We start from the raw sequence: 12,983 nt of genomic DNA on the forward strand, positions 1-12,983 counted from the left end.
TAATAATAATAATAATAATAATTATAATAATAATAAAAAGAAAACAGCCGAGCAGAAACCTTTCACACTGCCTCTTCTGTCCAGTAACTTTCCGCTACTTGTCGAGACATGTCTCCACTGACCGACCCGCAGCAGCKCACACACGGATGAATTAAAGCTCGCTAAAGCTGCATTATTCAGAGGTGACACCGGCTCCAAGACACACTTTTACACCAGTTACAAATACGAGCGAGTTKTAACTACAGATTTTAACCTTAGGATTTCACATAAACGCGTAAACAAGTCCGGGACAAAAGACTGCACTGCAGCCAGTTTCGCTGGGGGAAATATTTTCAAAATAAAACAAAAATCCGCCTGGAAGCGTTAAGAAAAACTGGGTTGTTTTTTGACAGCAAAGTGGAGCTTCACAGACTAGCCGCGGTGTTATTTGTGTTTTTTCCCCTCTTCTTACCTTTTTGTTAAGCCGTTCACAATGGGTGCATATCTTTAACAAGTCTGCCACTGCGAGTGAATTATTTTCCACGGTTTCTGGCGGTGYGACGGCGTGCCTCATCTCGTTTCTTCGCCGCACCTCGTCGCTTGTTTTCGGGCCGCGGAAAAAAAAAATTAAAACATAAAAAAAGGGATATAAGTGGATATGTGGTTTGAATGGCTCTTTCCTCCTCCCTTTGTTCCTTGAGGCACTCAGTGGGGAAAATGGGGAGGGGGAGGAAAGTGCTCAGTAGTCAGCTGTTGCAGCCTCACAGCAGAATACCGAGCTCTCCGGCTCATACATTCGGTAAATAAGTCGAGGCTCGTGCGAGTGACGCGCGCCGCAGCCAATCGCAGAGCGAACGCAGCCTCGTGGCAGCCAATGGCGGCGCTAGACTGACCGGGGGGCGGGGCTAAGCAGGGGAAGAGCCTCCCCTCTTTTTTTTTATTAAAGAAAACACCACTTCTCTGCTTTTGTTCTCTGTCAACATTGATCCTGATTGAATTTTACTGCGAAGCATTGCGTTCTGTATGCTAACTAAAGCCTGCAATCAATTCTGATTGATTATGTCCCCTCAAAAAGTCCAGTCAATACTAGTATCAAAACAAGATAAGACCACTCCGGTACTTAAAATAGCGAGTAGGTGCAGTTAGAAGGATGTTTGTGTGTTATCTGAGTGTTCATCTCTGCACAAAAACAACTATCAGCTTCAAGCAGGAGCAGGTCCCCCTAWAGGTGTTTTGCAGTACTGAAGATGCAGGGGAGGGCTATGGAGTGGGGGGTAAGATGAGCCCCCCTGCTCTCCTGGGCGAGCAGCATAAAGGTGCACTTAAAGCTCAGCATCAACYGGAGAGCTGCTGCAACAACAGTGCTTCAGTTGGTGGTTTTCCACCGCAGCCTATCCCACCACAGATAGTGCCATTTCTCCACCAATCAGCCCTCACCGAAGGAGTCCTTTAAAAGTCAAGAGGAAGCAGAGATAAGAACAGGCAGCTCGTACGGCTTTGTTTATGCCAGCCTGACAATGACACGTCCAAACAGTGTTTAACTGGTTTAAACCACCACTGTGGTTACAAAGTCCATTGTCCCTCAGCTGTACAGTGAACACACTGTACAGAATCACACTGTAAAACAAGAGTTTTATACTTCAACGCTTATTGGATATTTTTCCACTTTTTTCCCCTTGTTTTTGCAACTGAGATTGCGCGCACGTGTTTGAAATTTCTTGGTAAACCACAGATAAATGGTTTCATTCATTTCCCATAAGCAGCACATACATGTTGTTTATGATGACATGCCGGCAGCCACGTATGAAATGCGTCCAAATTTTTGGTGACTGTTTGAGCAGACAAACCAAACAAACTGGAGGAGAAGTTTCAATGATCTGTGTGACAGTTTCAAAAAAAATGTTGTAAACGTTTTTAGCTTGGACTCTGTGRTAAAACAAAAGTTAAATTTAGCAATAATCTAAAGAGGAAGACGAGACAAGCCTGCCCTGCTGCCAGTTTGTCACCCGTCTGCTCGTCCCCCAGCACAGCAATGATAACTGGATAGCACCATATTCAGCAGGTTCATTGTGTGCATCAAGCCCCCCCGTCCCCCCTGCACCCAGGCCCTCTCCTGATGCCACAGTGTGGGGTGCAGGCCAGCAGTAAACATGTTCCCAGGGCTGGAGTCAGCACTCCCAGACCTGCTGGGAGCCCCATGGCTCAGCAAAGCTGCAGAAGAGGCTGGTCAGCGTTCGGCTGACGACACGCCAAACCCTTTCACATAAAAGCGCTTAGGCYCGGGGGGGTCCAGCCTCGCAGACACCACCGAACCCTATTATTGTCAGGAGGGCACGCACTGACTAGGCAGTTAGTGTGTTTGTGGAGTGTATGTGTCTCAGTGTTTTTGTAAACACTGCACATCCTCATTTATTACTATTTTGTAATAATGCTGATGATGTTGACGGCCAATTTAAATGGACGTTATCAGCCGTTACTACCCGCTGCCAAAACGGGGGGGAAAAGGCAGATGTTTGTGCCAGTGTGTGTTTGTTTGTCTGTTGTGTTAGTTTAATATCTCATGAACGAGAGGATGGAGTTTATCGAAATTCTTAGAAAGCAATTACTGGATTATTGGATTCTTAAAATAAATGGCTACAGCTCAGTCAACCTTGCAGTTATTGTGCTAAAATTTAGTTTGGTAGTAGCTCGGAGTGCTCCCTAACATGTATTCTGAGAGCTGCATGAGACATCGTTTTAACGGCTCATGAACCACTGGACAGATGTTAAAAATCTCCGAGTAATCATCAAGTGAAGACCTAACTAACCTGTGACGTCAACACAATTCAAGATGGCCGCCACAGCCAGCTGACCTTAGACAGCACAAAAATAGCTATAATTCAGCTCATGATATGGATATTTAGCTCTTCTTTTGAAGCTGTGAGTCGTCAAAATAARCTGAGAACTAATAAATGTGCAGGATATCACACGTTATGTCATTTTTCAGAAGATGTTCTTCGTTTAAAACTGGTACAAAAGGTTGGGGAGAGATTTGCAGTTGGACGTCATGTTTGCCTTTTCATTAACCGAGCYAAAGAAAAGTAACAGGCTGATGGTAACAAAGTGCTTGAAGACATACTGTAATTTCCCACCCCAGTACTTTGCTGTGTGGCGTGTGTTACGTGTAAACACAAGACTGGTTTATCTTCAACATGCGATGCTTTTTTTTAACACCTGAATGATTCATGTGAAAGTTAAATAGTAGCTTCACAGAAAACAACAACTTTCCTTTTAAAATTAGGTACAAGGACAGATGATGAGTGGAAAAAGCATCCGAGTTTGAAATACTTTCAGCAAACCTGTTGGGCTTCTCAGCTTTTTTTTACGCGTATTGATCGACTAGAATCGGCCAATCAGCTCTGAGCTTCATTCTGACACCACTATAGCCAATCAAGTTACCTTTTATTCGAAATGCAAAGAAACTATGGTTATAGTGTATTTTAACTTCAATAACTAAAGTTACAGTTACAAAAAGTATGACTGCTGACGTTAAAAAATCAGACTGATAACTTTACATAGAGACTAGGCTTGTGAATTGACTCCAAAGGTTGGGTTAGGGTTACAACTATTTTTCTTTTTTCCCTTCTTTCTTTTATTTGTTTGTATAATTTCTTAAATCATGTAAAGCATTTTGTATCACCTTGCTGCTGAAAAGTGTTATATAAATCAATTTTACCGTACCCGCAGGTTAACAGGTTAAAAAAAATCTTTTTCTTATCGCAACACAGACTGTTAGACTTCGAAATCAAATTTGTTCAAATCTGCTTTTGGTTTTAGATACTATAGGTTAAATTAAGCRAACGCTTTCATAGTATTTTTTAAAACTTTACATGCAGAGTAGTTTAAGCAGAAAATAAAACCTGTTTTGTACTCAAAGGGTAATTACTCAACATGCTTTAAAAAGTATTCGTTATTTTCATCCACTGCAGCTACTCACAGGTGTTGGAAAAAAAAAAAAACCACTGTAGCTGTAAAAAAAAAAGTGTTGCAGAACTAAAACTAACTTCCTGTATTTACAGTGAGGCCCAATCAGATCAAAACAGTTTCCTCTGTAAGACGAACAGTTAAGGAAATTATTATTTGATCCCCCTGCTGCTTTTGTAAGTTTATAAAGAGAGTCTCTATTTTTAAGCTAGTTTCCACCTAACGGAGAGAGACGATAACCAAGAATAAAACATAGTTAAAAACTGATTTGTAAATAATTTAGGGAAACAACACATTGATTCCCTACAACTGTTTGTGCCCATAGGGAGCACAGACTACAATCAATCAATGAATTAATGAATTTCAGACCCTCCGGATGTCAGCTCATCCTGTCTACAGGATAGATTTCTTCCACTCCAACCCTCTCCACCACAGTCGAGACAAAAAGGGCTTTAAAAGGCCCTCAAAGTTTGGTGAAAAACTTGTCAAGAAGTTGGCAAGCTCTTGAGGTGTGGGTGAAACCAAGGGTCAAACCTTGGAGCGCCCACAGAGTCTGAGAGGACAAGACCATCAAATACCTCGAGGGTGCTACAAGGTTTAAACCCTTTATGTGCCGAGTGTTACTAGAGGSTTTATTTGAAGTAAATGCAGATGGATTTTGACCAAACTAAGAAGACAGCTAGTTAAACAAAACCAAAATGGATTATTGCTGTCTAAAAACAACTTTGGTCTCAACAAAGTCCTGGCAGCGGCTGGATTTGTTTCAAGATGGCAGACACTTTGGTCTTAGCCCCCATCGGACTGGCTGTAAGCTCATCAATTTGTTCAAAGTAGCTGTGTTTGCTCAATGGAAACATGTCAGTTTTGAAAAATATTACGTTTTTYGACAAAATGTTTTTGGGCTAGGATGAGGTGGTTTTTCGGCCGTATCGAAATTGAAGTTTTTCGCAAAACTGCGAACACTTTTTTCGCATCACGGGAGTCACGTGATCAACAACCGGCTGTTTCTACTGGTGAAAAAGACGATGACGAAGAAGATAACAGGAAGTAGTAGTAAATTCACAGAAGCAGTAAAAGAAAGTAGTAAACTCACCAACTACAATTTCCCAAAAACAGCATACGTAGCCACTCCCAAGTAGGGGCTTGTTGCTGGAAAGCCTCGATAAAAGACGCCGACGTCTCCTCTGATGATGAGCGCTAGTGTTGCAGTAGCAATATGCTATGTGTTTACATCCATTGCCGCCATGTTTGTAATGACTTGTCGTGAGAACAAACATATTCACGTGTGACTTTAATAGCATTTCTTACTTAATGGAAAACCCGCAGTTGTGAAACTTTTTCGACATTAACAATATCGACAAAGTTTTGCACACATTTGCAATGGAAACGCTGAAACAATTTCTCTCCAAATTGAGCTTTTTAAAATAGCTGGTACAAAGATCTGCACTGTCGCCTTAAAATAAAATACCTAAACTAGTGTAAACKTGTTTACTGTAGACAATAATAATGATACAACAAAATCAAAAAGCAATTAGCAAGTGTATGAATGCTAAACTTGCAGATTTTTATGTGCTGTAAAATTGATGACTGAATCTGAATTATTATTTAAAGCAAAACAGTTTCACATAAAATCAAAGTGAGATTGTATAAGTTTAAAAATACGGCAAGTATTTTCTCAGTTTGCTTGTGGAAGTAGCTGTTTTTTTAATGCTGAAAAAAAAACTTCCCCGTGAAGAAACTTAAAGTAGAGAGAGAGAAAACAACATAGACAGAGGAAGCTTTGCTGGGTTAAAGTCTGCACATGTGTTTCTTAGCGCTGCGGCTGCTGTGTTTTCTCATKAAGTTAGACGCGAGAGAACCACAGAAACGGTGGGGATGTTCAACAAGTGGCAGAAGTCTACCAGACCGGTTCGAACCCGACCTATCAGGGCGCAGAGCGGAGGAAGCAGAAAACACTTGAATACTGACACAAGCCTAGCAACAGGCTTCCACCAATTGCAGAGAAGAACAACAGTTTCAGGAACCAATCTTCTCTGCTCTGTCTCTCTGCCTCTCTTAAAAAAAATGGAAAAAGAAAACAACAAAAAAAGTTGTTCGAGGTATGAAGTTCACAAAGCAAACTAATGCATTCCCTTTGAAACAGTGTGAAGTTTGCTCACAACTTTTGGAAAGTTTTAAATCGTTGTCGTTTTCAGCAACAAAACTACATTTGTCTATTTTTAGCAAACATCAAACCACATGTTTCAAATTAAGCCTGAGGCTCAAAACAGCAACTCGCATCTGTGGAAAAACAACCAGTGAACTTTTATTCTTCCGTGTAAACAGATTACTGTGAAAGCTGCAAAGAAATAATAATAATGAGAAAAATCAATAGTTAGATAGCAGAGGGCCAAAAAGTTTTAAAGCCAGCCAAAGAGGGAGAAACCGTAGAGGATATCCCTCCACGCCGCTGTTCAAACACAGCTTCAGATCTGAGCCTGTTCATCTTTAACAKAGCAGGGAGGAAGGTTAACCCTTACCTGCCCTGCAGCCTCACAGAGCAGCAAATAACTCGCACAACCTGCTGCCAAGTTGGTAAAACCTGTTGATCAGAAGTCACCAAAAAGACATTTACAGGACAAGCATTGCTTGTGAATGCATATCACCCACCGCCTTTCATGCTACTGCTTTAGACTATGATCATCTTTTAATGCAGTTTTAGACATTACTCTCTAAATTTGAAAATAACACAATATGGCAGTATCTCACGTGACCTGAAACTAATCATTATGCTTGTTTTAACGTGGCAAGATTTTCAAATTGTCAGTTGATGGCAGGAATATATTGTAAGATTATCTTTAGAGTCATCACGATTATGGATGGGTTGTCGAAAGGGTAAAATCAGGCCAAGCATCGGCACAATTATCCTGCGAACCCGGCTCTCAGCTACTACCACACCAAATTTTAGCTCAGGATCTATGAAATTCACTGAGGTGTTGCCGATTTTCTGTTGGCTCAGACAAGCTGTGGTGGCCATGAATTGGGTCGACTTCAACAGGTAATAAGGAGGAAAAACACGCCATCTTTGACCCCAGCTGGTTCGGATGTTATCAGTCCATTAAATGGACGTTATTAGTGGTTATCAGTCCCATAGAATGGCTTCAGACAGTCCCGACAGTGCCCCCTAGTGGGTAACCAGTGTCATTTACGTTGGAATGCAACAATCTACTACTGCTGGAGTCTGGTCTACTTTATCGTAGCCCATGTCATTTTCTCTAAAATTAACCTTAGTGGCTTTATCCTCATACTAACCAGCTGACAGTCTGAAGCCATTCTATGGAACGGAGAACCCACTAGGCGGCACAGTCGAGACAGTCTGAAGCCATTCTATGGGACTGATAATGGCTAATAAGGTCCATTTAATGGATGATAGCATCCGAAGCGAGTTTTGACCCTTAGCTTTCACCTTATGTGAACGTCTGACGTTATATATTTTCTTCTTGTCTAACCAGTGTGTATTCTAGCAAAAAAAATCAGGCGTGTAACCCCTCCCCACAGATCCAGTATGTCCAAGTTCTGTCCAGCACTACAAGAAAGCAATGTTCCCTGGATTCCACAAAATACCAAGAAACTGAAGCTTACACACACACACATAAAAAAGGAGGTTATGGATTGGATCATAGGTAAAAGTATCCGAGGAAAGCGATTACCGCGCTTTTATGACTTAAGGCAGAAACGTGCATCTGCGAAATCCCAAATCCCATAATGATCTATAAGTGCTGTGGGTGGCGATCCAGGGGGAAAGGCGTTGGCTTGGAACCCCTATGTGCACGTGTGGAAGAGCCAGTTCCCGGGGATGTTATTCTAGCAGGGATAGGGCAGCTGTCACAATACAACAAGCTCCGAGAGAAAAGATCCCAACAGAAAAACAGAAAACACCAAACCCTATGCTGCTATCTTTAGTCTGATATGACACGGCCACCACAAATCAGTAAAAAGCTTTTCAGTTTGTTTCTTTCTTCTCCTTACATWCAGTTTTCTCCAAGTTTACTGAATATTTAATTTGTTAAATCTGGGTCAAGCTTATCTCAACCACTCATACGATCCAAAAACATACAGCTAACAAAGATGAGCTTGTGTCGGTGTAAAGACTCAAAACAAGTCGAACAAATAAGGAAAATACCCTGTGGTCTGATACTGCTGGGTGCCTCCTTGCAAACACAGCTGTTTTTATTCTTCCTTACCCTGACAAGGCCTCAGGTTGGCTGACTGAGCAAAAAAAAAGGGAAAGAAAAATTACTCATCTCACTTGGAACGCAGCCCAAAAGGTTGTTGGTCATCACCCTGTAGTTAATAGACGTTATAAACTGTGCAAAAGACCTGATCCTTCACCTGTTCCTGGGACAAAACAAAGGTGATGATTCAGAGCCAAAAATAAACTAATCATGAAACAACATGCCAACAGCTGACRGGCAGGAGCGACTATTATAAGCAASTAAAAAAAMGAATCCAAACAAGAACCTGTTGAGCTGGTTATTTCCTGTTTTTCTTTGCTTTTTTATATAGAAAACAAATGGGTGCTTTATTTTATTGGCGATAAAACGAAGGCATGTCTGCACTGAGAGCACGAGGTCCATTCTGAGCCGCACCAGAACTTTTTCACTTTACCACTCTCACGTGTTTCACCCATTTCACTTCTGCCCGGCTTTTTATTTCCCACTATCGCCGCTGTCAATCTTTACCCTTCGCCGGGTRTGCGTTTTGATTGCCAAGTGGAAAGGGTGATGTGATACTGTCGTGTTTTAAAAGGGGCGAGGAAACGATACGGCCTAATTGCGGCGCGCAGGACCCGCTCGCTTGCGTTGTGTTACCTCKTTATTAGGTAATGAGCTCTGGTACTGAACTGCAGAACAAAATGGATGACAGAACTTCGTTTGAGAGCGATGTCACGATGACGGCCCCCATTAATATTTCATCGTTTATTAAATGTCCACTTGATGAGGCGATAACATCACACTCATCTCTGTCCGCTTTTTAAAAAATTATTCTTCATTCAGGTAACACTAARGCATATTTCATGAATGCATCTATCACAAATAATTTAAACTGTTTTGAAGTTGAAATGAAATGTATTCTGCACAGTGACTTTATTGTAAATTACTACACAAAAATTTTAAAGCAATTTTAATTTCATTATTTGTAGCTTCTAAGGAGCCAGACTTTCTTGTCATCTCTTAATGTGGTCTTCATCAACAGTTTCCCATGTTTTCAGCTAACAGAATTCCATTTTTTATATATTCAATCAAAGTGAGAACAATTTGGGTGTTTGTGCCAGGCTGCCAGCAACAGAGTGTYTAAAAATCCWATTTAAAATAGGTTCCTGACTAATTTGTTGTGTCATCACAGCATTAAACCTTTYTATAAATGACCCAACTTTTAGAGTTCAATGCAAACAAAAAAAATCCTCTGGATATATTATCGTACTGGACTGCGAAATGAGTGAAAAAGCAGCAAATGCTAAAAAAAAAGGCCTTAAAAGGTCTTTAAAAAGCAGGAAATGATGAGTAATTGMGAAATGCCACTTTAAAAAAAATACAACAAACTCTGGCTACGTGGAAGCAAAAATAAAAGTGCTTTAAAGTTTTGCACAATACTTTAAATTACTATAACTTTTAAATTATTATTTCAATATGGGGTTCTCTTAAGTCAATTATCTGCTGAACCAATAGCTTTTCTCTAATTTTACCAGCTGTATGTAGTCTTACATGACAGCAAGATCTCTCAAATTGAGTTGAAAACACATTTTTTGTCTGAATCCCCTATCAGAGTCCTACAATTTAGCTTAAAAGCTACATTTAAATCAACATTTTTCATTAGTTGATGAGTCATATGTTGGAATAAAGAATCAGGAATTTTGTGTGTGTTTTAGAGTAGAGGCAGTAAGGCTCAAAGGTAAAAAATAAAAAAAAACATTAGTTTTGGGGCCTTTAGGGGGAAAAAATGTAACATTATCTTCCATGCATGTTCCTGGGGTTTTTATGATCCAGCAATCTCAGCCAAAGTGCTCATGGCTGACTTAAAATGTGCAACCAGGACCTCCTTTCAAATAGGAGGTGCAATGCAGTTGTTGACTGATAATGTTTAAAATGTTCTTTTCTAGCTGTTGAACACTGTTTAAGCATGTCCTTTCACATTTGAGCTCGTGTTCCTAATTTAGCAACAGTTAGCATTCAAAGTTCTGATGGCCGAAATCGTGACGAATGCCTTCGGGCCGTTCACCTTTGTTCCTCGCAGACGGCTCGCTTTCTTGCAGCACGAGTTTAACTTTAAACAGAACGGCACTAAATATACACACAGGAACCAGCAGGCTGGATGTGTGCAAACACGGGGAGTGGGTAAARCATACACAAACTTGTGGCGCACGCGCAGAGACGCTCCCCCTGGAACTGGAACCAGTGAGTTCCTCAAACATGAAATCACCGACACCTGACATGTGATCGTGAGTCCGTGTGCTATCTGGAGCGGCAAAGGAAAAATGTAGAAAATGCTTACAGAGGCACTTTATCTTCTTAAAAAAACGTGCATTCGTAGAGAGCCTCCAGTTGCACAAGCAAAAGTCTGACAATGAATCAAAGCTAAACTAAAGAATTGGGACACTTGAGCAATTAAAATTGACAAAAATGTGACATTTTAGAAAGATGAGGACAAGACGATAAGACCATAAAAGTATGTTATGTTCCTATGAACTGAAGGTTACAAGTTTTAGGTTTCTATTCATAGAAACTTACAAAAACTAAGAAAATTAGTGTTTGGTTGATCAATTCGTTATGGTAACAATGCTCCTTGGCAATAAATCTAATACCATTGGAAAGCCTATTAAGTTCCCTTTTAAATGGTGCCACATTTGTAAGGAACATGCATTTGTGGGGTGAGCGGTTGCACACATGAAATAATTGCCCAAATCTTCTTTGTCCAATATAAGATTTRTTGCCAAGAAGCATAATCTACCAAACACTAATTTCTTTACTTTTTGTGCTAAGTTTATGTGTGTGAATGTGTGTTTCAGGAGTATGACTTTTTTTTTTCATTTTACTACTGTATATCTGTAAAATTAAGTTGGTTCAGTGTGTAGAGTATGTATTGGTTTCTAACACTTTTCACGCACCTCATGACCTCAACATAAGTGTGCCTTTGTGTGTGTCTGTGGGGTGGGGGGGGGGGGTTGGCTTTGGTGACATTTGGGGGCAATTTTAAGACAAAAATCCTACCTTTGGGGACAACTGGTGCATTTGGGGACAAAAGTCGAGTCCCCATTTGTTTTAAATGCCATTGGTGAGTTGGGGGTTGGGTTTAGGACCAAGGTGTGAATTGGGTTTAGGTTAGTTTTAGGGTCAGGTAGGTACCTGTGAGGTTAGCCTTAGGGTTTGTGGTCAAGGTTAGGCTGTAGAAATGTAATGGAAGTCAATGGAATGTCCCCAATTAGATAGCTGTGCAAACTTGTGTGTGTGTGTGTGTGTGTGTCCTTATCTCATGCCACAGGTAGTGTTGGACATATTTGCTCTCTGGTTAATCAGTTACAGGCTTGTGGGACCGATGAAAGAATAAACCAATGGATATTAAAAAAAAAAATTTGTTCCCCCGAGTGAATTTGGATCAGCGGTAAATATCTCACYRCAWAAAATGAATAAATAATGCRTTTTTGTTTTGTTATGCATTTTTATTTATCTTTATTTGTTTGYCTGTGATGATAAGGATGATTGCTTTTTTGGTTAAAAAATCTTTTATTATAATGCCAAACATTATGTAAAAAACTTTGCTAACAGCGGCGAAACACACAAGGCACTTTCTGTGAGTAAACAGTGTTATATAACCCCTAAGAGGCCAACAACACTGGCGGAGGAGGGCAGGCATTGATCCAAATGTTGTTGTAGTTGATAAAAATTAATCACTTGCTGGTAAAATAAGACAAAACAGTGATAATGCACGGTTTACTCACTTTGTTAAAGGATTCTGCAGCTGAGCTGACTCAACATGCAGCATAAAAAGAAGATTGCATTTCAAGRAGTTAGTTCAAGCCTTTTGMAGTGAGTTTTTGTAGAAAKGTTATGAACARTTAATATCTTACCTGTTGCAGATTGTTCTTTTGAAAGTATATTTGTCTCCAAACTAGTGCATGTATTATACTGTAATAAGACTTTGATAAGTAATTTATTGCTGCAGTGATTACRTCACACAAGATGAAAGCTGGGGTTAGAGAGTGCATTCACAATAAAAAAGAGAAGAAGGTGGAAAAAGTGATAGGAGGASAGAGGATGGAGGGAGAGGAGTATTTGACCAAAGTGCTGAGAGAAAGCACCTCGCACCTTATCATGGATAAGTAAACAYGGCGCTCAGTCTGGAGTGACATCATTGTCCCTGAAAATCAATAACCAGCCACTTCCTGTGCAGCAGGGAAAAAAAAGCGATGACTCTGTACACTAGATTATCTTTGCCCACTCACCTACAGAGACTCACACAAAAGCGTACACACAACCGCAATGCACACAACTTCTGAACCTGCTGTACAAATACACATAAAAACATTAAGAGAAACGAACCGACGTTCAAAGTTTTGCARCCAGGGCCGCAGTGCAGAGTCAGCTCAGTGTGGGATTAGTGGCTTGCAAAGCTCGGGGTGGGCCTTCTGTTGATGTTTAAAGGGGATAACGCTTTTTGCAAAATCGGATTTTTATCGGCGATCCCACACAAATACACGCACCAAAAACAAGCACCGATACGCAAACTTTTCAGATCCCTCCGACTCTTGTCACGTCTGTTTTCACTGCCTGTTTTTCTTGCTCAGTTTGTCATTGTGCAATAAAAGTTCGAAGTTTAAAAGGGTAATAAAACTGAGTACGAAAAAGGAAAAAAACATTTCAAACGTAACAGGAAAAAAAAAACATTTTGTAAAATTGTCACTCGCCAAACAAATGTCTGGAATGTGGTGTGAGCTCACTGGAAGTCAGACCCGGAGCTGAATGTGCTCTCTAGATTCTTTCAGCAGAAGAAGAAGGGAAAACAGC

The sequence above is a fragment of the Austrofundulus limnaeus genome, unplaced genomic scaffold (assembly GCF_001266775.1).
Source record: "Austrofundulus limnaeus strain Quisiro unplaced genomic scaffold, Austrofundulus_limnaeus-1.0 Scaffold64, whole genome shotgun sequence".
NCBI classification, from domain to species: domain Eukaryota; kingdom Metazoa; phylum Chordata; class Actinopteri; order Cyprinodontiformes; family Rivulidae; genus Austrofundulus; species Austrofundulus limnaeus.